General features: G+C 50.6%; 1 protein-coding gene across 2 annotated transcripts in view; it reads left to right on the top strand.

Annotated features, from left to right (window-relative positions):
- MVB12B (multivesicular body subunit 12B) overlaps positions 1-23,445 on the top strand; it is a 174,692-nt gene that overhangs the window by 64,304 nt on the left and 86,943 nt on the right. The gene's annotated exons all lie outside the window — the stretch shown is intronic.

Raw genomic sequence — 23,445 nt, 5'->3', positions numbered from 1 at the left:
CTTGTACAGGTAGCTAATCTACGGGTCGTGTACCCGCACCTACGTTAGGCTCCTAACTCATTCACCGTTTGTTTTGTTTTCTCTGTTGTTGTTAGGGCTTTTGTTTTCCTTTTTGCGTAATTAGATTTTTTTTAATGAAATTCTAATGATTGACTCGAGTGTTAGGATTCATTCCCTCACTGCCTTTGAGTCAATTCTGACTTATGACCCTGTGGGGCGGGGTTGAACTGCCCTGTGGGTTTCCAAGAATGTAGCTCTACCAGGAGTAGAAAGCCTCGTCTTTCTCCCTCCGAGTGGCTGGTGGTTTCTAACTGCTGACCTCCCGGTTAGCAGCACAATGCATAACCACGACGGCTGGCCACTTAAAATGCCACGTGATGCTAATCATCTCCACAGGAGCAGTTGTCCCTCCAGTCGGGACGGACGAGGAAGGGAGGGGCAGCAGCTCCCGGAGAGACTCAAACTGCCCGTGAGCAGACACTTGGCCAGGCACCGAGTTTTAACCACAGCCTCACAGCACTGGAGCTCAGTGAAATGGCAATGGGCCCTCCCAGTTCACGCCGTATTATTCCGAGGTCAGCTGCAGCCTAGGTGCAGATTTTCCACTGGGTGGGAGGTGGACGACCCTAACCACCCCAGATTGTTGTTCAAGGGTCAACTGTGCCTTCTTTCCATAGATGCAATGAAAATCCAGCTCCTTTTAAAATTAGGAATCCGTGCAGTGAGTGTGAGTTTCCTGGGACTGGTGAAAGTTGCCAGTTGATTGCAGAAACCATCCACCTGCTCTTGTCCTCCCCGCTTCAGATCTGACCTTGGCGCATCCCTCAATAAGTTCCCTGGTTTATGAGCCGTACGATCAAGGCCAGGCTTCTCCGGAAGGCAGGTCAAGGGGAGCTTTGACGTTCAGCTCCCCAGATTTCTCTCCTGTCTCTCAACCTCCAACTTCAAACTTGAGGCTGTAGCTCCCCTTCCTGTTTTCTGCTCCTGTGTCCTTGACACGTTGATCCGTATGCATCAAAGGCATCTTGCACCCCTGCCTGACTCCTCCCAGGCCATCCTTTAGATTTCTGCTCAGATGTTCCTCTTCCAGAAAGCCTTCCAGAAATCCCTTGGGTCTGCACCTATGCTGGACTCTTCTCTCTGAGCATGGCCATCATTATGTGCCAGGTGCCGTGGGCATCTCTCGCACCTGCAGTTCTCCCAGAAAGTGGGCACAGGCTCTAGCACTCTGCCCAGACCTAGGCACATGAAAATAATCACTTAGAATCGAAGTTTCTGGAGCAGGCCAGGACCCCGAGCCTCAGCCGCTCCAGACTTACACCTGGTCGCTGAGAGCAAGAGTCATTCAAGTCTGTAAAAGAGTCATAGACTCGAAAGTAATTCAAAGGCAGAAACCCCTTCTCCGGTGAGCAAACATTCACAGCGCTGTCTTCAAGTCCTCTTCTAAACTTGTGGTTTGGGTGCGAGTTTACAGAGAAAATCCGTTTTCCATTCAGTGATTCGCACACATTTTCTTTCCTGCCATTGGCTGCAGTCCCCCCACTGTAACAGTGAAAGTGCTTCTCCCTGCCCTTTCCAGACAAACTCTTCCAGCCAACCCTGGATCCAGGGCATCCCCACGCATACCGGATCAAAGTGATGCCTGGCCCTGTGGTACAGGACCATTTTGATCCAGACAGCGTTCGTGGTCTGATTTGGGGGAAGAAGATTGCCAGGTCTGTCTCCCTAGTCTGTCTTAGTGTGGAAGCTCCGCCAAAGCCTGTTCAGTGTCATAGCAGCCCACAAGCCTCCACTGACAGGTGAGATGCATCATCCGGGACCCGATCCTGGGTCTCCCACATGGAAGGCAGGGATTCTACCGCTCAACAGCCGATGCTGTTTCACATAGGTGATGGCATATTGTATAATAGCAGGCTTGCATTCTGCTGGGGTTTTCTTTTACGTGATATAAGCCACAAGCAGAAGAAACACTTCTTAAACTGTGGTCTTTGTGTAAACAGGGATCCAGTTGCTCAGGCCAAGGCTTGAGTGGGAAGAACAGTGACCCAGCGCCCTCTACTGACCAAACTGGGAAGCGGCTGGGAGGTGGAATGGGGTGCTGGTTCCCTGCAAATCCTCCAGACTAAGGAGGAACATTGCTAACCTGCCTTTGGCTTCTGTCTCAGAAACTAAATGTTTCTGGCACCATTATTTCAATGTTGTCACATGAGCTGTTATCCCCAACTTTGTTTGAGAGGAAAGGAACATTCGGTGGCCCTCATGGACCTGGCAGGCCTTCTTTCTCTCACCAGAGGTGGGTATCCCCCTAAGAGTCAGCCCCGCTGATGCTGCCAGAGGTGCCTGTAGTCGAACTGGCTATGCGGTGGCCTTTCAGAGGGGGCCGGCCCTGGTGAATGGACTGTTGAGAGAGGTTGATGGCAAAGACGCAGCTTCCCCCTTGCTCAGTGAGTCTTCTCCCACGCACACTGCGCATGCACGCTCCCTGGAAGTTTCTAAGTGAAGAAAGGCTCATCCCTGCTTCCAGCAGCCGGGATCCTCTGTGTTCCCTGTGGGCAGGCAGCAGTCAGGCCACACCACGCACAGCCCCTCCGACAGCCTGGCCTGCAGCTCTGTCAGCAGCATGGGCCCAGCCTGGCAGGGAGGTCCCATCCCATCTCCCCATCTCTCGCCCAACTGGCCTGCTTATAAGTCAGCCTGTGCATGTGAGCAGCCCCTGGGGTTCGTCGTTGGCATTTCCTGGTTCTCTGGAGCCTCGCTGGGGGCAGAGGTGGGCAGAGAAGGCTGCGTCCAGAGCAGGCTCTGCCCTCCTCTCTTATGCTGGCTCTCACACGTGGTGCTGCTGGGAAGGAAAGATGCTGCTGCAGCCAGAGCATATGTTTGGGAAAGCTCTGGAAAGGAGGACTCACCGCTGACCAAGCAGCAGGGCCCACCCGGGGAGGGAGGAGGCCCCCGGTGCCCTGCTGGCCCGGGCCTGCTGACGAGTGGCATGCATCGTCGGCTGGATAAAGACATCAGAGACATGCTTATCAAATTTGCAGATGACACCGAGTCATTAGGGAGAGCTGATGTGCTGAAAGACAGAATCAATACTCCGAGTCTCCTGCACAGGGCAGAATGAGACCCAGCTGCAGCCGAGAGGTGGGAGGTGATGGGTGTACACAGAAGGTCACCACCGCCACCATTGAAGTACAGAACATCAGTGGCCATCGGGACCCATGTCAGGGTCCCTGGCTTGGTAGCAGTTTGTGTGAAGTGATGAGGATAGTTGGGAGGTAGGTGTTGTTCGGGGCAGCGGGCGTATCCCACTGTGTCCCTGCCAGGCCTCCTGCTGAGCACCCCTAGGATCTGCGTGCACTGCACCCTCGAGTGGCGACCGAGGAGAGGCCCGGTAGTGTACTGCAGATGTTCAAATGGCCAATGTGTAGACAACAGAGGAGGAACGTCTTAGGTGGGGGAGTAGGGAGCTCTTAAGACAAGCATAGATCAGGTGGACTTGAGTTTAGCATTAAAAATAAAAATCACGTTACAACTTTCCAAAGATTAAAACTTCGACGTCATTGAAGAAGCTGGCTTCAGGGGCGACGAGCCCCCATTGCTGGAGGCACACAAGCATTGGGGTTTTTCAGGGCTTCGGTGGGGTTGAGGTAAATTGAGGGGCCATGGAGTCACCGACCGACTCAGCGGCCCCATGTGCCCTGAGGAGAGGACCGTGCTCCCGGGGTGTAGACGCCAGTCTCCCAGCCTTCCCTCCCAGGTGCCCCTCGGGGCACTTGAACCCCCATCCTTTGGTCTAGCAGCCAAGCACATTGACCACTTGCTTCCATCCGGGACGCCAGTGCTGCTTATACCGTGTTTTCAAAACATGTCCTTTTGACAGCCCCCGCCCGACCTGCAGACTGAGATCAAGAGACCTCCAGGCTAGGGATGCAGATATTTTGCCAAGGGAACTTGCCACCAAGACCTCCTCACGCTGCTCTCTGGACGTGATGGCACTTGCAGCCCTGACCATCTGTCACTCACCAGGCAGTGGGTCATCCAGAAGGCCTGGCTGCCTGGTGATGAGACTCCCCACTCCTGTGTGCCTGGGACCCTCTGCAGGGCTGACACCATGAGTGGCCCCAGGGTTGGCACCCACAATCTGACCATTGTGTGTGTGTGTGTGTGTGTGTGTGTGTGTGTGTGTGTGTGTGTCCCTTTCTGAGTCAATAGTTAACTGGATTCCAGAGAGCTGGGGTTTCCAAAGCACTCAGGTCTATGTGGACACTGGGATGTGTGTGTGGGGGGAGTTCAGTGGCAACTTCGGTCCCAGACCTTGAGTTGTGCCCAGAAAGAAACAGCCGTCCGAACCACTTTCCACAGCCCTCAGTCCGTGGGCACGCGGGGGCATCCTGTGACACCGGCCTTTCCCTCGGAGTCACACGGCATACCACTCCCTGCACCCTCTACCTGCCACCATGGCCCGTGAGGGGCAGCCCCCCAGGACCCTCCTCCAGGTATCAGTCCAGGGCCCCAGGCTTTCCTTCAGAGGTGGGGGGACCCTCCTCTGAATTGTTCAGTCATCTTGCAGTAATTTGTCAGCTTCCAGCAAATTGTCACTCACAGGTTCCGAAGTATGTTTCCTGGTGACAGACATAATTGTACTTAACTTTTTGCATGGATGTTATCAATCTGTGACAGATACTCTGGGAAATGGGGCACTTTTGAGTGTAGAAGATCTGTCACATGCATTTGGTCTTCCTCGCAGGGACATGAGGTTCAGTCACAGCTTTTGCCTGCCGATGTCAGGTTTTGAGAACATCGAACCTCGCTGACCTCAAAAAGCGCTCCGTCACTCCGCTTCCAGGCCTGTCATCGGAAAGGTTAATGGCTCTTCCTGAAAGAGAGAAGCTGGGCTTTGGTGGTTTGTACGTGCACAAGCTTGACACCCATCACGGCCATTGTCAGAAGCCCACAGGCCCCCCATTCCCTCCAGGCCTCTCTGATCCCACCTCCCTGCCCACCACAGCCCAGGCACCGCTGCTGCCTGATCAACTCGGAAAATAAGTCGGCAACCGGAGCTAGAGCCCGAGGTCACCAGCTAGCATCCTCTCGTCGGCCCTGACAGTCCTCAGGCTGCCTTCTGTCAGCTTTCAATTATAAGATGGTCTCTGGGATGCAGATTATATCTGCCACCTGCGCTGCTGTTGCAAGGCTTGAATGAAAGGCCGGGAACGGCCCAGCACGGGAGGGTGAGTCTTCCTTCCCCACTCAGCTGTTTGCTCCCGTTCCCAGTCTGCCTTATTGCTGGAGGCACTGGCCTGTGAGAAGGCCCAGCAGCTTCTCCTCAGTGATCACTAAGGAGGAGGAGGAGGAGGCTTAGCCCGGGCCACCCCCGAACAAGGAGGTCAGTGTTTGGGAGAAGGCCAAAGGACTTCCGGGAATTCCATTTCAGAGCTGAAAGCTCCAGCTTAGTAGAAGGTTCATCTTTGATTAGGGCGAGGTCCTTCAGGGTAGCCATGATCTTTTTTCTCTTTTTTTGATTTAGAGATGATCTGGGGGGAGATTTGGGGAGAGAGAGTGGGGGTCCTGGGAGCTGCTATGGCTCCCGCCCTGGCATGACCAGGTCCAGGCGGGCCTGGCTTCACAGAGGATAATTGAGTCCCTTTTCCTTCGCACTAAACTCACATGTGTTGTTGTGGAACTCTGAAGACATGGTCCCTTGATGTGACGCTCGCTCCTTTGAAGACGGAGGCTTCAGTGCAGTTGTGGGGTTTTGTTTCCATTTGGGGCTCCCACTGGGCTGGTGGACATTTGAATCAGCCCCTCTCTGATAGTAGTGCCCCCCTCCACTCCAGTCAAAATGACCAGCAGCCAGAGGGCGTCTCGGAAAAGAGCCCTTGGGAGGGGGAGGACCAAAGTGAGTGAGGGCGGGGTTCCTGCACCCCTGGTATTATTTAAACCCCATGCTGATTGTCCTTGTGGGTAACTTCAAAGTCTGAGGCTGCCTGCCATCCATTCCACTGATGTCCCCAGGCACGGAGACCCTCTTTCCTCAGTCTGGAACCTTCGCTCGCTTTCTGGGATCTATCTGCCCACATCATCTGACCCTTCCCTTAATTGGATGAGTCTCCTCCTGGCTCCTGAGCATTTGCTTATCATTCCACGAGTACATCTGGACACTTAATCTCATGCCAGCCCTTCCCATCTGAGAGGGAAACTGGGCTCCAGAGGGCTCCGGACTGGTCTTTGTAGTCTCTAGACCTGTTGCAGCTCTTGCCTCTCCTAGAAAGCGTTGCTTTCTCCACTGCCTCTCCTCCAGGTGCCTGCAATATGGGGTTCAACAGCTCGAATTTCCCTGTCCCTGCAGCATAACTAACGTTGATAGTTTATTGAAACAAGGATTCTCGGGCTTCCTGGAACTTGACGGCCCCAGAAAGGCCTAAAAAACAAAACAAAACCTCGCTGCCATCGAGTCGATGCCAACTCATAATGACCCTACAGGACAGGGTAGAACCACCTCGTTGGGTTTCCGAGACTCTAACTCTTTAAGAGAGTAGAAAACCTCGTCTTTCTCCTATGGAACGCCTGGTGGTTTAGAACTGCTGACCCTGCGGTTAGCAGCACAATGTGTAACCACTCCACCACCCGGGCTCCTTCAGAAGAGACTAGTTACCCCAAAATAGCATTGATGATGATGATATTGCCACACTGTGCGTTGAAATGTAGCACGTCTGTTCAACCATGCCATCTCATTCAATGCAGTGAATGTTTTGTGGAAATTTTATGGCCCAGAGATGGTAAGAGCTCTGAATTCCAGGTGTCTGGCACATGGTAGACACCCAGAAAAAGTGACTGGCTGTATAAAGTGAAATGGTTTGATGCATAAGTCCAGGAATCATATATTCTCCATCTATTCTTGGCACCGGCCCATCTACCCATCTGATTGTCTTAGACCCTTAGATCGCGTTCACTGAGACTCCAGGCACCATAACTAGTGCTTTCCAAATAGTAAGTCACTTTGGCCTAATCACACAGGCCTGTGAGTCTGGCGCTGTTATCGTCCCCGCCTTATGATGCATAAACTGAGATCGAGGTGGTTAAAGTAACTGCCCAAAGTCACAGACCTAGTAAGTGTCTCAGCCTGGATTTGAACCAAAGCAGCCACTCAGGAACTGCTTGGGGAACTCGGAGCATTGGGTCTCCAGGTTCTAGTTGTGGATGAGCTATCTTCAGGGTGCACAGAGGTATGCTTGTGGTCACAGGGTCACTGCACATTGGTCATTTCATTGGGAACACAGCCCACCCAGGAAGCCAGCTCTCTTCACCTGCATCCCCTCCGTTCCCTGACCAACAGCTCCATGGGGCAGGACTTTCCTAGAGGGATGGGAAGTTAGGGACATGCCGCCCAAACACTCTGCACTCTGGTGCTTGCAGGGAGACCTATAGGGTGCTGGCCGGAGTCCAGTCCACTCGAGTGGGGGATGATGGCCGAGCAAAGCATGTGGAGGCCAGACACACTAGAGGGCCCAGCCTCCCAGCGCCCCTCTTATGGCTTCAAAGCTGCCGGTGAAGCAGGGTTACAAGCAGTTTGATTTATTCAGGTGATTACGAGGGTGGTGTGAAAGAGACCTACGGAGTGAGGTTATTTGAATATCTTCAAAATGCTTTTGAACAGATCTCTGACTGCCTTTGTCACCGAATCAAACTTAGTTCTGGTGTCAGGGTAATTTTGAAGGCAGAAATTTCATTAGAATGCAGTTTGGTATTGTTAGATATGAATGATGAGTTGAGGCTGAGCAGTACACTTTTTGATATTAATTTTTAATATGGCTTCTTGGGAAGCCAGACCTTCTATTTAATGAAGAATTGACTATTAGTCAATACAGCTTCCACCTCTAAGCGGGCCTTCCTTGCGTTCACGCTCACACATCAGATTTTGACAAGGTATTTGCTGCTTGTAAAAGCGTTATCTTTGTAATTGTTGTGACTTTGTGAGTGTCTTATTTTTCTTGGTGGTTATGGTGGTTAGGTGTGCTTTTATTATTTTTTTCTAGTCTGGAGAAGCAGGGTTATAAATGTGGAATTATTTCCCACTGTGCCTGGTTCTCCAGTGTGTGAGGGCTCTTTGTGCACTTGGCTTAAGCTCCAGGGTTTGGCGAAAGGCCTTTTTCAGGATTATGAAAGTAGTTTTTTGTGTGTCAGAACAGATTTATCAGTTCACTTTAGGGCTGTTTTGTGAACCAGACCATTTAAAAAAGGATATTTTACCTTTTATCAGAGTGGAAGCTGACAGTCTATTTGGAAGTCGCTCCATGGAATATTTCATCTATGTCTTTCAGTGTAAATCTACTTGCCAAACAAAGTAAAAATGGGAATTAAGCTGGTGATGTGTTCTGGGCTTCAACTGCGCCCCCGCTCTGGGCTGCTGTACTCTACGGCAGGGTTCCGATGATTGATTTGGATATTTAATAAAATCCTGTGCTGAGAGTAACTTTTAAAAGCCCAGCCACGTTTAAAAGCCACCTTTACTTGGGCAGGGTATTTGCACGTGTAGAGGTGGATGAGCTTGAACCTGAGTAGCCTTCTTGATTAACAGATGTTTTCTTTCTAGTTGGATAGCACTATTAATCATTATTTTTATTAGAATAAGCCCAGTCCTCACCATTAGTTCAGCGACAGTTTCTGTAGCTTCTCATATCATTGTTTGAATCTCCATGGATAATACTGTTCTTGTTGGACCAGATGAAAACGTGGACGTTTAGGGAGAAGGACCATATAAGGGTTAGATCAGTGGTTCTCAACCTGTGGGTCGCAACGCCTTTGGGGGTTGAACGACCCTTTCACAGGGGTCGCCTAATTCATAACAGTAGTAAAATGACAGTGATGAAGTAGCAATGAAAATAATGTTATGGTTGGGGGGTCACCACCACATGAGGAGCTGTATTAAAGGGTCGTGGCCTGAGGAAGGTTGAGAACCCTGGTCTAGAGGAACCTGCGTTTGAGCTCAGGTGCCGCCCTCCCACCCTGCCCACCATTAGGGAGCCTGGAGGCTTCCAGAGTTTAGGACTCTCTTCTCTAGTATTGCCAGCAGCCACTCAGCCAGCCAGCCAGCCGCCCTGGCCTTGGTCAGACCAAATTATAGCAGCAATGATTCCACACGGTAGCCCACATGTCTCACCTCCTTATTCGTCATTGCTGCATTTTGCTAAACAAATTGTTTTCCAGGGCTTTTCAGATGGATTGAGCAAGAAGGCAAAGAATTTTGCCTTGGGCCCTTTGTTGGGGGGATGAGGTGAGGGGGAGTTGGTTCTCAGCTCAAAGCCATTCAAGCTGTGCCCGCTCGCTCTCAGCACAGCCCCTTTTATGGCGCTGGGTCTGGCAGGCCTGCTGTTTTCTTAGGCTGGAAGAAGATGAAAAGCTAGCGGTGCGCATATGGTCCTGGTTTTTGAAAGTAAGGTCAGTGAGGTTTAGGGACTCTTTAAATATTTTAATTTATAAGATTAGACTAGCTCATCTGGAATGGTGGGTGGGGCTGCCCTCAGTCCCAGACTGTGCTTCGACTTCTTTCTTTCTTTCTTCTTTTTTTCTCATTGCAAGAGTTCAAATGTAATAAAACTTAACTGTTGTGAACGGATACCGTGATGTGGCATTCTTCGTCTCACGTCACCAGTGACTTAAACAACAGCAGATTGGTACATGGCTGGTAACTCAAGGAGACATTTCCATAACTCAATTAAAACTTTCAACCTTGAGTTTAGACAGCCATCTAAAGTGTTCATTTGGATAGGCTGAAACTCAACAGAAGTGTGTGTTTTCAGTTCAGACAGCGCCATAGTGTGCCCTCCTTCCCCCCTTGAACTGTGGCTGGTAAATGACATGATAATTATTTTTCTTGATTCCAAGATATTTACAGAAGCCCAGATTATGAGCAGCTGTCTAGGCCAGCCTCGGTGTCAGTACGGGGCAGCTGATGGAGGGGACACATTGACGCCTCCCTGGGCTTGAGTCCCCCTTGCCTCTCAGAGTGCCTAACCGTTTATGCATTTCACAGCAAGGAGAGACGCAGTGCACTCGGCCGTCAGTATGAACGGGAGATGCCTGGGGAGGGAGACCTGTCATCACCACCATTGCAGAAGGACTGGAGGAGGGACAGTGGCCCTGACTATTTTTTTTAAGTCTCTGCCCTTTTCCTAAGGCGCTCTGCATTCATTAAAACACCCGGGCTGCTAACTGAAGCCACCAGGCAATCCACCAGAGGACGGTGAGGCAGTCTGCTTCAGGAAAGATTTACAACCTTGGAAACCCCTATGGGGCAGTTCCTCTGCCCTGTAAGGGTCACAGTGAGTCAGAATCCAATCCGCAGCATCCGGATAGGTTCGCTTGGCCCTACTCCCTCCGCTGCGCCAGCCGGGCCTCTGGGCCCAGTGGCACTTCCCATCAGGTACTGTCCACTTTGTTGCTCAAGTGCACAAGCGATGTGTCACTTGAGAGCAGATGGTCATTGATAAGCAGTATTTGGAACTGCCGGATCGTGCGCATGCCTGCGTGTGTGTGAGAGACAGACAAACATAAACCAACCAGACCCACGGCCGTGGAGTCCGTTCTGACCAGCAAGGACGCTACAGAACAGAGGAGTGTGTGCCGCAGGGACCCCCCGGCTGCAAGTCTCTCGGAAGCAGACTGCCTCTCTTTCTTCGGAAAGACTGCCGACCTTTCCATTCACAGCCGAGCGCGTAACCACTGCACCCCTGGAGCCCCGGGGGTGGCGCACGGGGCTCTCCGAAGTGACAGATCCCGACTGCCCCCCCCCCCCAGCTGCCGGCCGGGCTTGCCGCGTGGCTGTCTTTAATCACCGAGAGGGTGGTGACAGCGTGCTGGAAGCCCGTCCTCGTCCTCCTGGAACTCATTAGTATTATTAACCAAGCCCGTGTTGTAAATTGTTGATTTTTTTTTAACTGCTTGGAAAAAATTTCTCTAATTATTTCATTTTTTTCGTACTTGAGCCAATATATATGTAGAGAGGGAGAGAGAGAGGTGTGTGTGTGTACTTGTCAAACATTCTGAAACCATGTTCCGAAGCCCTGACTTCCGATCCCACTGGGCGTGCACTCTGAGCGGCTGTGCTTCATGAAGTTGGGGTCCTCACTCGGCACTCTTGGGCCGTGGGGTGGGCACAGAATGAGAACCCCAAAACCGTCGAAGGTGGTTGAAAGAAAGGATTGGCATTCTCATCTGTTAATGCACATTGTTATTCTTTAACATTAAAATTCCACTAAAGTACTAATAATTACTGTTAATATCTTTCGATGGAAACTTGCAGTAAAGGAGCAGTAGTAGAAACAGTATTTAAGGGAGAGCTGCCGGCATGATAAGAATGCAAATAAGTTTCATTAGCCTAATGATTGTGCCGTCGCCATGGTTGTGCGGCGGCAGTGTTGTGAATATGTCATCCGGCACCCGTGAATTTGGAAAGTGTGTCAAAACACAACTTCAATTAGTTTGCTCTAATTATGGCTCTGGAGAGTTTGTAACTACATCACTCCTCATTAAAAGAGATTTTCTTATATGGATTAATGTAATATACAAAGGAAACTTTCGAAGTTCCCGAAGCCATTTGCTCACACGATGAGCAGGCGAGGCAGCGCGGCGCTGACGGATTCGGGGTCTCCTCCTCCCGCCAGCGGGGCCCAGGCTGTGCTGCGGGGGTGGGGGGTGGGGGGCGCCGTGCCTCTGTCCGGTAATCGGCTTCTTGCTGCGAGTGGCCATAGTCAATGGAGCTTGGACGATTCTCACAAGAGGGTAATTGAACCCATCTCAAGCTTTTAAGAGAAAATTGCTAATCTGAAACTATCGGGTTGCCCCTCATTTCCTAGCCTCTCTGTGGACGCGGGAAGCAGGATTTCTAAGCCTGCCACGGCCAAGTGCCGTGTGGAAGCTGCCCTTGGCCCTGTGGGGGGCACTTTGGGGCTGCTGATGGTGGAATCGTTAGGCTTTGGGCCACGTAGAATCACATGGCCTAGGTGAAGCGTGAACAAGAAGGCCTCAAGGCAGCGGGTCTCAACCTGTGGGTCACAACCCCTTTGGGGTCCAACGACCCTTTCACAGAGGTCACCCGATCCGTAGCAGTACCAAATGACAGTGATGAAGTAGCCACGAAAACAATGTTACGGTTGGGGGTCAGCCCCACGTGAGGCACTCTCTGAAAGGGCCGCGGCCTGAGGGAATGTTACCTTCCATCTAAACTGACCTGGAGTGATAGCAAATGCGTTACTACGCCCTCGCCATTTTGAAAGACAAATTCCTATCTTCTCCTCCTGCTGCTGGCTCTCCCCTCCCGTGGGACACGGACGCAGGCCACAGCCTCCCGGAATGCCCCTCTGGGGGCTCTCGGTGGTGGTTTTGAAGCCAGGGCTTCAATTTCAGAATGCCGTCTGAGCCCCCCGGCACCCACCCACTGCATTTGCACAGTTGAGCCTATTTCTAAAATACAGCTGTGAAGATACTTTTGAGTTCTCTTTGACGTCATGTTCTGTAGGGGTGGGGTGGGGGGGGGCGGTGTTGAGTAAGTAAGGTGGGCCTTCCTTCCACCACCCACAAGCAGTGTGGCCTTGAGCAGGTCGCCCAGTTCTCTGGAGCCTGGAGAGTACGGGAGCGTGAAATCAGGGAAAGCCCCAGGCCGGCTCACAGCGAGCGTGCGTGCGCCCAGCTTGCCCCCTCCTTGACCAGCGTTTGGTGCAAACTTTAGCCTGAGAGCTTGCGGAGGCCACAGTTTAGCGCTTTTCTGCCCCAGCTGTGCCCCATCGGCAATCGCAGGAGCAAGCTTCCTCCCCAGCAGAGCAGGGACGGGCCTCGCTGTGCCCGCAGGTGAGCAGCTGGTAAGGGGTTAAGACAGCAACTGTGTAAGTCTTCCAGGCTTTCTCCCAGTTCTGCGATAATTTGATGAAGAACTTCACCCTAATTAAATATTCAAATTAGGAATAAGTGTCAATATGGCTTCCCATTGCCTGGAATGATGATTAATTGTATTCAAAACTCTAGTGGCCCGCTGTAATCTAAAGCAAACTGTTGTTCTTGATTATTTCTGTACCGCACTTGCCATGTTTTTGTTTTAAGATTTAAACTAGTAATTGATTTGCCATATGCTGTAGAGCTGCGTGTACTGTAAAGCTATGCGTTTAGGCGCGTCGCGGGGGCGGGGTTGGATGGTGATGGCCTCAGTTTTCCCCCCACTTCCCTTGTCTAATGCAGAGTGGTTTGCTGTGTGCATGTGTGTGTCTGTGTGTGTGTGCATGTGTGTCTGTGTGTGTGTGTGTGCGTGTGCGTGCGTGCGTGTGTGTCTGTGTGTGCGTGCATGCGTGTGTGTCTGTGTGTGTGCGTGCATGTGTGTGTCTGTGTGTGTGCATGCGTGTGTGTGTGCGTGCGTGCGTGTGTGTGTCTGTGTGTGTGCGTGCGTGCGTGCATGTGTGTGTCTGTGTGTGTGCGTGCGTGTGTGTCTGTGTGTGTGCATGCGCGTGTGTGTGCGTGCGTGCGTGTGTCTGTGTCTGTGCGTGCACGTGTGTGTGCGTGCGTGTGTGTGTGTGTTGCCCAGGAGGAAAGCACATTAAATTGTCAGGCTGGTGGGTTGAAGTTACACTGAGCGTGGCAAAGGGGCTGCTCGATGGAAGATGAACAGGTATGCATTTACACTTTGCGCCTTGCTTTGCCTGAGCTCGGCAGCACAGCAGTGTGCAAAGAGCAGGCGCTCAAACACTCTTGCCTTTTCTGTGGCTCGGCGCCCTTAGGCAAGTTCCTTAACTTCTCAGAACCTCCTTTCCCTCTTCTGTAGGAAAATCTTTACATGCTGGATGGTGATTAGAAGCAAGTGTGAAGCATGAAGACCAGCACAAGTGCTCAGCTACGTGGTGATTGCTCTAGAGACACCGTCTGTCTCCACGAGGAAGCCACTCCTGACCATCTGTGTGTGGCCTGGGTCTCGCTGTGTCCCATCCCTCGTGTCATTGTTGTGACTAGTGAATTCTCGGTTCATTGCTCAGGCTTCTTCTGCCCCTACGGCTTCCTTCTCCCTTTGCTCCTCCGTCCCGGGATTCTGCACAGGACCCAGTGGGATGCCAGGTGTGTGGTAGGCTCTCAGAAGATGTTTGAAACTTTGGATTGTTTGTTGACTTTGGTTTTTCCATCCCATTGTTGTAAAATAGAAGTTTATAATCTTACAGTCTTTTATTTGCATCCCGACGATAGAGCTTTTTGCTGTGGGATATAGGAAATCGGTGTGTTGATTTTCAGTTACTGGCTGATAAAATCCTAAAGGGGAAGATCCAAGTCACATCTGTTTTTCGATCTGTCCCGGGCCCAAGCACAGGGCTTGGCACGCAGTAAGCTAGCTCACAAACAGGAGAGAAGTGAGTCACCAACCACACACGAATGACAGTAGCCAGGTACGTCAGTTGATGCCTCTGTTCCTTCCCCCCTTGAATGAGAGCGGCCGTACCGGGTGGATTTGGAATGAAGTTTTCCAGGCTTGGGCAGTGAGGGCTTCTGAGACAGTGGCTACCATCCCATAGAAAATCAGTCCAGCTTAGGTTTTATAAAGCCTCCTTTGTCTTTGCTGGTGTCAGGTACAACACAACACAAAGTCTCGCCTGGCTTTCAGAAAAGGCAATGAAGTTCACAAGCAATGATTTCTTTCTGAGCTTGGCTCCCGAATCACTGGGAAAAGAAAAGGCTCCTCACAGAACAAAGTGCTGGAGCCTAGGGTCATTCAAATAGTGGACTCTGTTTCAGGGGAACCGGGCTGCAGGAAAAAATGACAGGCTTTCCTTGCAGCTTGGGGTCTTCAGAGATGGGAGCATGACTCAGAGCGCAGTTGGGAAGCTCCAGAGACCTGGAGCAGGAGCCCCGGCTGTGAAGCCTTGGAAGAGGGTGCTGGTGCTGTCAGGCCCTTCCAGCTGAACGCGACTCATTTTAATTACCTTCCAGGACGCTCCAAGACCTGAGCATATGGTCCTTAAGAAATCGGATTCCCCAAACTGTCAGCGAGCGTGGGCAATGGTCAGGGACCTCTTTCTGACACCGTTGACCAGCCTAGGAGAGCGGATGCTCTAGAAGGTGCTTATTAAAATGCCAGCAGGTGCAAGGCAGGTCTCCTTCCCTGTGGCTCCCTCACCCTGCTTGTGCCAGGTGTTTTATAAGAGCCTTTTTCTTCATTAAACGGCATTCATTAAGCACGTCCTTACACCTGGCACAGAAGCTGTGCGTCACAGATGACTTCTTCCCAATGGTGTTCTGCAGGAGCAGAACGGAGTTTCATTTTCCCATTCGCTGTATCCTTGCCCTTCTAACTCAATTATTACTGCTTCTTGCATATTCATTTCCCCTCTTCTACCCCATGGACTCTCCATTGCCCGTCACCTGTGGTCCTTGTCCACCAGACGGCGCAGTTCCGTGTAGCTGGAAGGCAAAATGCTGCTTTAGCAAGAACTATTACCTCAGCGCTTTGGAACGCGCGACGTCTTCTTAGTGCTCCCCAAAACTTTGAAAATACGTTTTCTTCTGTTTGTTGGCGTCTTTTTTTTTAACCTGGCAAAAAGAAAGAAAATTTCTCATGGGAGAAGGTAATGTTTTTTAAAAATCTTTTAAAGGGTAAAGGCCAGAGGGGACGACCAGCACACGCAGTTCAGAGACTTGAACTGTCAGCATCGTGAGTGCCATCCCTGGTCCCAGCCCAGGACCACCACTGCCGTGTGTGTGTGTGTGTGTGTGTGTGTGTGTGTGTTCAACAGCTGAGTCTTTGCGACTTGCCATTCTAATATAAGCATGCCTGACTCATTCCTTCTGCTTACCCTAGCCTAGTTTCCTAAGGAATCAACGAACATTCCACATGGCATCCAGGTTCCTCTTATTCATGGTCATTAAGGCTTTCCCCAATTTGTTGCTACCGCAGACACCACAAAGGACCTGGTTTTCTGCTCTTTCTTTCAGCAGCGAAGCTCACACTCAGGACACAGCTCTGCATCCTAAGCAGTTCGCTCAGTATCACATCATCAGCAACTGGAGCTGCCCCCCCCCCCCCAAACGCCTGCCGATCTCATTTTCTGTCTGCGTAAAATGACCTTCTCTGCGTTATTTCAAGAGCCCTGCTGGCATAGTGGTGACATACGGGGCTGCGATCTGAAAGGTCAGCAGTTTGAAACCACCAGCAGCTCCTCGGGACAAAAGTGGGGCTTTCTACTCCTGTGAAGAGTTGCAGCCTTGGAGACTCAAAGGGAAGTGGTGTGCTACATGTATGTTTAACCACTTGAGGAACTTGAAACGTGTTTCCGCAGTGAGGTGGTGGCGCCAGTCTCCACGCCAGCAGCTCTGCGTGAGAATTCCCGTTGCTCTAGATCCCTGCCCACACTTATAGGTTCAGTGTGTTTCATTGCGTCCTTTCCCGAAAATGTGTAGTGCTGTTTCATTGTGGGTTTAGTGTGCATTTTATGACAGCATCTTTTGAAGAGCAAGTGTTTCTGCTGTTGATATAGCATAATTTATTGATTTTTCCTTATATTCTGTGTGCTTTCTTGTGTCCTGTTTAAGGAATCTTTGCCAACTCCAAAGCCATAAAGATTTTCTTCTCGGAAGCGTATAATTTTCATTTAATCTATTTCAAATGAATATTTGTACATACGATATGAGGTAAGGGGCAAAGTTATTTATTTTTTTCTTTCCACTGTCCCTTGTTCCAGTTTTGTTCATTGGAAAGATTGCCTCTTTCCCCCATTGGATTGTCTTGGCATCTTTGTTGAAAATCAATTGGGTATATATGTGTGGGTCTATTTCTAGGCTATCTTTTTTATTCCATTGATCTATAGGTCTATCTTTATGCCAATACCACACTGTCTTGATTACTGTACCTTTTATAGCAAGTCTTGAAATCAGGATTTATTTAGTGGTGGGGTCTCTTTATTGATTTTGCTTGTAATGTTGGGAGGCCGATTGTTTTCTGTATCTAAGTCTTTCTCTTTTTTCTAAGTCTTTCTGCAGTTTCTTCCCCACACCTAGAATATTTAGGTGAGTCTTTGGTCTCCATATGCACCAGATTTTTCCATCCTCCTCCTCATCTCTCTGTTCTTTCTTTTTTTCTCTAAATTCTGGAAAACCTTTTGGGGTTCAAACCCTCGCTGTTACTGATCCCGTTTTCCATTTTATGAAATGCATGCCTTATTTCAAATGCAGGTCTTTTTCTATATCCTACAACAGCACCAACTTCTTTCGGAGACTGGCTCTTCAGCCCCTTCCAGGTAATGTTCTTTTCCCTTGTTGTTTAATAAAGGCCCACATGAGGATCTGTATTTCTAGACTGGGAATTGGCCAAAAGAAAAGATGAGCTGCCGTGTTCTTCTCTCGCCCTGCTCCCACGTAGGTGCCCTTCGTTTAGTAGGTGCTGTTCTGAAACGTCATTAGAGTTCCCGGCTCACATTAGCTTCCCTTCAATCCCCGCTGCCAGGAGGCTGGCTCAAGTCCTCACTGGCCCTCCACGGCATAAAATCCTGGTTTCTTTGGAGGCCGTTTATCATGTCTCCCTCCTAATTTGAAGGGTTGCCATCTTTAAACTACTGGCTCTTTAGATAAGTGAGAGGAAAGAGTGAATCGGCGAATGCCATCCCGTTTTATGTGTGAGAATACACCGTTTGCATTCCTAGTGCAAATTCATCCTCTCATGGTCTCACAAATACAGGTCTGTGTTCTGTGGGTATTTCACCAGGGACGGTCAAGAAAAGGGGTCTGAATATGCCGAGGGAACTTTCTAGTGGCCTGTATACCAGGACCTGATCCAGAGCTGCTACAACCAAATACCTGGCTCTTCTCCGTTCGCTGGCTTATCTGTGCAGGTGGCACTTTCTTGTCGTGTGTTATACCTTTTAATCTAGACTCATTCAAAGGCTTCAAGTCCTGGGCCTTCTGAACATCATCGTTTTACCCCTGCCATTCTTCTTCGCTAGAATAATGCTGGGCCTCTCTCGGGTCATTTTGTATTTTTGCTTCTGCTCTGATCTTCCTTCCCTGGGTTGTGTCATCCATGGTGACCATTCTGCCACTTGCCATTAAGTGGGTTCAGGTCAGTGAATCATGGGTGAAAGCAAGAACCTTCGGCCGCCTTGGGCTGCTTTATTCCTGAACTAAATTCTTACAAATAGTCACTGGCCTGGTGGCCTAGCAAAATGAATATTATCTTTCTCCTCGTTGTGACAGTTTGGGTGTCTTTTGATTTTAAGGTGTCTCTTTCTTTCATGCTTTAACCAAAAGTAGGGTTGAGACTAACGCTTTTATTCTGACGCCCGTGAACTTCCTGGTGTTGTCTTGGGCCTAGGGGCATTGAGCACATTGTGTCAGGGCACCAGTTTCAGCAGTCTTTGGACCTTTCTGAAAAACACCAGAGGCGTTTGTTTGTTTTAAATGAGGGTTATCTTTATCTATATTTGCTGTCTTAGAAAGTAGAACTAAGATAAAGGATGAAGTCAAGAACAGGCGTGCCCACGACAGCAGGATGGGACCATTATCGCCCAGCATGTGGCTTCTGGAAAAATTCTTCTGGGTGCTTGTGAGAGAATGGGGGTGAAAAGGGCAACTGACATCTTTGTGTTTCATGACCCTACTGTGACCTTGCAGACTCCCTGAAAGATTCTTGAGGACCCCCGCAGACCAGACATCCCCGGACCACGCTGTAAAGCTGCGACCCCCGAGGGTGGTTTGTAGAAGATCCACTTAACCCAAGCGTACAGCCCTAGACAGTAGGATGGGAGTTGTACTTGCGAGCCATAGAGGGCTGTTTCTGTTGTTGTTTGCAAACGTGGGTGGGAATGTGGAGGGGACATCAAAGCAATGTCTGTCTCTGCCCAGGAGTCTTATTCAGCCTCACATCACCCTCCCTGAAGCTTCCCTTCGAGGGTCGGAGAGGACGGCAGCCCTCGTGTTGCCTGGGCAGAGCCGCCCTCATTGTATGTGGCCACTGGGTCCAGAAGATGAATGGCAACATTTTAAAAATTCACACAGACCTAGAATCAGCACTAGAAAATACGGATTTAAATGAACAAGGAGAAGCAGAATCCCATCAAAGGAAATAAATTGTGCTGGTGACTATCGTCACATAATAAAATGTATTCTATAACCGAAGGGCTTTTATACGGAGCTGTCTTCGGCTTCGTGGTCATGTTAATTGAATAAGGAGCCCAGACTGACTTAGGGGGAAAAATGAAACTTCCCTTAGCGTCCGGTTAGCCAGAGCCATTGTCGCCAGCATGCCCAGTGCTGGCCTATTTGTTACAGAACAACTAGTCCCTCCTGCGGAGACGCCGTGATGGCCGCCCGGAGCAGCCCCATATCTCAACCCTGGCTCTCCGGGGTGCTTCTGAGGGCGGGGGAGGTGGAGAGGAGCCTGGTAAGGCACCTGCAGGGTTTAAGCCCATTCTTGTTGGAATTCTCTACTTACCACACTCTTTTTTAATAATAGCAAATCAGTCAAGAATAAAGTCAGTCATGGGCCTCTCATGGCCACTCCATTGGTCCAGGGGCCCGAGACCTGCTGGGGCGCTATCAGAAGGCTTCCATCATCTAGAAGCCTCCGTGAGTGGAGGTGGTTTCAGGGAAGCTTTAGGTCTGCTTACCTGAGCCTGCTGATAATCTTTAAAAGCTACATCACACTCCTCTGCTTAGGGAGTAATGAACTTGGGGGCCCTCGGGGCGCCAGTGTCCATCATTCTCATTTCAGGTGAACACCTGCTCGTTCTGGTAACTCCTGTGGCTTGGAAACTTGAAGAAAGCCCAGCGTGTATTGAACACAATCTAGGGAAGCACCTAGCTTCTTCTCTGCCTCCTTCTGGATGGCCCCTTCAGGATGGCCAGTTTCATGGATAAGATAGTCCCTTAGCTTTGTTAAATGAATAGACGTTAGGAGAAAAGCCCCAAAAGTGTTGAGTTAACTTGTCGCCAGTCCAAGCTTAAAAATAAGTGTACCTTTTCCGTGAAATATCCGTCTGCTGTGGCTAGTGTCATTGTGCGGGCCCTGACTCACAGTGACCACAGCTTCAGGCCGTGCTCACTCGTCCCCAATCGCTGCTGTGTCCCTCCACCTCCTTGAGGGCCTGTCTCTTTCTCACTGACCCTCTACTTCACCAAGCATGATGTCCAGGGACTGGTCCCCCTAATAACGTCTCCACAGCACACGCGATGAAGTCCCCCTGCCCTCACTCTTCAGAAGCATTCTGGCTGCACTTAGTTCTTTCGAGAGAGATTTGTCCCATCTTCTGGCAGCCCATGGCATACTCGGTGTTCTTTGCCAACATCATACTTCTGTTGCGTCAATTCTTCTCGGCTCTTCCTTATTCATTGTCCAATAGTTCTGTGTAGCAGAGGAGATGGAAATGCCATGGTGTGGGTCTCGTGCACCTTAGTCTTAAAAATGGCATCTTTGCTCGCTGACACTTTAAAAGAGCTCTCCTGCAGCAGATTGGCCTATGCCACCGTCGTTTGATGTCCTCGCTGCTGCTGCCATGGGTGGTGATCATGGGCCCAAATGAAATTAAATCTCGATGACTCGTTTTCGCCATTTTTCATGATATGCTTTTGGGGCCCAGTGGAGCATTTTGATTCTCTCTGTGTTGAGGTGTCATCCATACTGAATCTTTGATCTTCATCAGTAGGTGATTCAAGCCTATTAGCTTTCAGCAAACAAGGTGGAATGATGTGCACAGCATAGGTCTTCCGTGGTCCTGATACTGTGTTCTTCTTTAGATCGCCTTAGCAAGCAAATTGAACAAACATAAGGAACGTATATAACCCTGACACACCCCTTTCTTGATTTTAAACCATGCAGTTTTCCCTGATTCTGTTCAAACAGCGACCTCTGGTCTATGTGCAGGATCTGTGTGAGCACAATCACGCTAAGTGTTCTGGAATTCCCTATTCTTCACGATATTGTCCTCAATGTTTCGTGATCTACCCAGCTGAATGCCGTTTCATAGTCAGCGAAACACAGGGGGACAGCCTCTTCCTGGGACATTATGCTTGCAGCCAAGATGCATCGGTTATCAGCAAATGCTATCCCTTGTTCCACCCCCTCTTCTCAGTCGGCTAGGATTTCTGGCGGGCCTTGTCCAAGTACTGCTATAACCTCTTTTAATTATCTTCAGCAAAACTTATTTGCATGCGATATTATTGATGTCAAGTCGATGTGGACATCCAGTGACTCGATAGGATGGAGGAGAACGGCCCCTGTGGCTGTCTGAGGCTGCTGGTCCTCACGGGAGCAGAGCCTCATCGTTCACCCATGGAGCAGCCGGTGGGTTCAGCTTCACAGGTAGAAGCCCATAGCATAGCCCAACACACCACCAGAACGCCTGTAGAAGTAAGGTAGTTGACCAAACGCCAAAACCAAACTCACTGCCATCGGGTCGATTCTGATGTGGAGCAACCCTCTAGAACAGAGTGGAACTGCCCCAGGGGGTTTCCAAGACTGTAAGACCATCACAAAACCCTGGACTCTGCGTGTAGGATGCAACCCAGACTGCCTCACAGCTGTGCCACATTCAGCTCGTCCAGGTTGACCAGCGAAGTGTTGGTGTCTCTGTTGCAGGAGCCTTGTCCTGCAGGGAGCCCTCACAAGGAGAACGCTCAAGTAACGACAGTGGTGGCAGGGATGGGAATCACAGCCAAAGCACCTACTCTGCTCACCATGTGGCAAATTCTTCGCCAACTGCTCTGCGGTCCTGGTGGCGAGGTGTGCGTCCGGAAGGAGCACCCCTTTGGAGGGCCACCTAGCTACCAGGTCTAGGTCTAGGGCCGATTCTCCTAAGCCCTACAGCTATTTGCCACACCAAGACCATGATTGGACATGTTTGAGAGGAAAACAATACACAGGGCCAAATAAACATGACAGGTGAGCACCTGTAAGTTTCCAGGGCCACAGAGCTAGCGGGGGCGGCAACGTTGTGTCCCGTTGGGTCCCAGCCAGCATTGGTTTCGAAAGGCTGGACAGTGCAGTCTTAGTTGAGAAATTTCACCCTATCTGGTGAGAGATCGGGGTGCCTTTAAAATAGCAGTCACCTCCAGTATACACACAGACTCGCCTTTTTGTTCACTGTTCGCTTTCTCCGTATCAGCTTTACCTCTGAGACCTGTTTCCTGTTCTCTTAGATGGGGATCATGATCCCCCCCGCCCCAAACAAAAGAGTTGCTGAGTAGGTCAGGGTGATCTATGTGGGTGAACCCAGCCCAATGCCTGGCATGTGGACCTCCACCAAGTGTCACGTGGCTAGAATCTCGTTTGCGCTGCCATTCTCCATCTGTCTGTCACGTTCGGGCTAATCTGACCCCAGAGCACCCCTGGGCCACTTCTCCTGCAGCAGGCAGCTTCTTTATTTGATCTAACTTCAGGTGATCCGTGCCCCCAGCCCAAGGTTTTGCCCTCCTGCCCTCACATCCCCTGCGCCTACCTTGGTCCAGGAACAGCAGAAGCGAAGATGCGAAGCAGCGACTAACAGCAAAGGGAACCCCCCTTCCCCGAGGCCCTTCTGCCAGCCATGCGGCCGTGCCCACTCTCTGCTCTTTGCACACTGCCCGGCGCGCTCTTGCGTCAGCACCTACTTTAGGTGGAGCTCTTGGGGGGGGAGGCGTGCTTTCAATTCAGCATACTCCCCGTGAACAATGACTCTGTTAAGGATGCAGGCGTGCCTTCGACTCCCTGTTAGTGTTATACTTACCTGCACGAAGGACATTGTGTCAGCAACTCTATCCGCGCCGTCCTCCTACGCCCTTGCCCCTGGGAAAGTGCTTGCTGCGGCGGCCATTGATTTCTTCTTTCATCACACCTGTTGTCCTCCACAGCCCAGAGGGCTGGGAAACACGGGAGGGTGCCATAGAGGGACCCTGACGTCTAATTGGGGAAGCACACTCACAAAAAGGAAAGGCTGGACGCTCACAGTGGTTCATGTTCTAAAAGGCCCAGGGGGGCTAGTAGACAGAAGGTCAGCACTTGAATTGCCCCGCCGGTAACTGTCGACTCTACAGAACCGCTCTGGGAACTGGGGTGGACGAAACGAATGAGTGTCGCCCTGCTCCTGAGGACATGGTCCTGCTAGAGGCTTGCATAAAATTATACTGGGTGCCTGGAGCCTGAGAGGCTGTGCAGACACCCATCCAGCCCGGGACAAGCCCAGGAAAGAGACTCTTACCAAAGAGGAGAGGCCTAGGCATGGGTCTTGAAGGATGAAAAGGAGGTTGGGGCCTAGGTAAGGACTGAATGGAGGTCCAGGAACAGAGGGGGCTAGGAAACCACAGCGTATTCAGAGATTCACACACCTGTCTGACCCCTGGCGGAGAGGAAAGCGGAGTAGGCGGTGACAGAGACAAGGCTAGAGAGGTAAGGTGGGTCTAGTGTGTGCCTTGGGTCAAAAGCAGGGTACAGACTTAGATCTGGGGAGTATGGAGCGA

Source organism: Tenrec ecaudatus, chromosome 10 (assembly GCF_050624435.1).
Source record: "Tenrec ecaudatus isolate mTenEca1 chromosome 10, mTenEca1.hap1, whole genome shotgun sequence".
NCBI lineage: Eukaryota > Metazoa > Chordata > Mammalia > Afrosoricida > Tenrecidae > Tenrec > Tenrec ecaudatus.
Note: the sequence above shows the minus strand (reverse complement) of the source record. Positions and strands in the feature narration are given on the sequence as shown.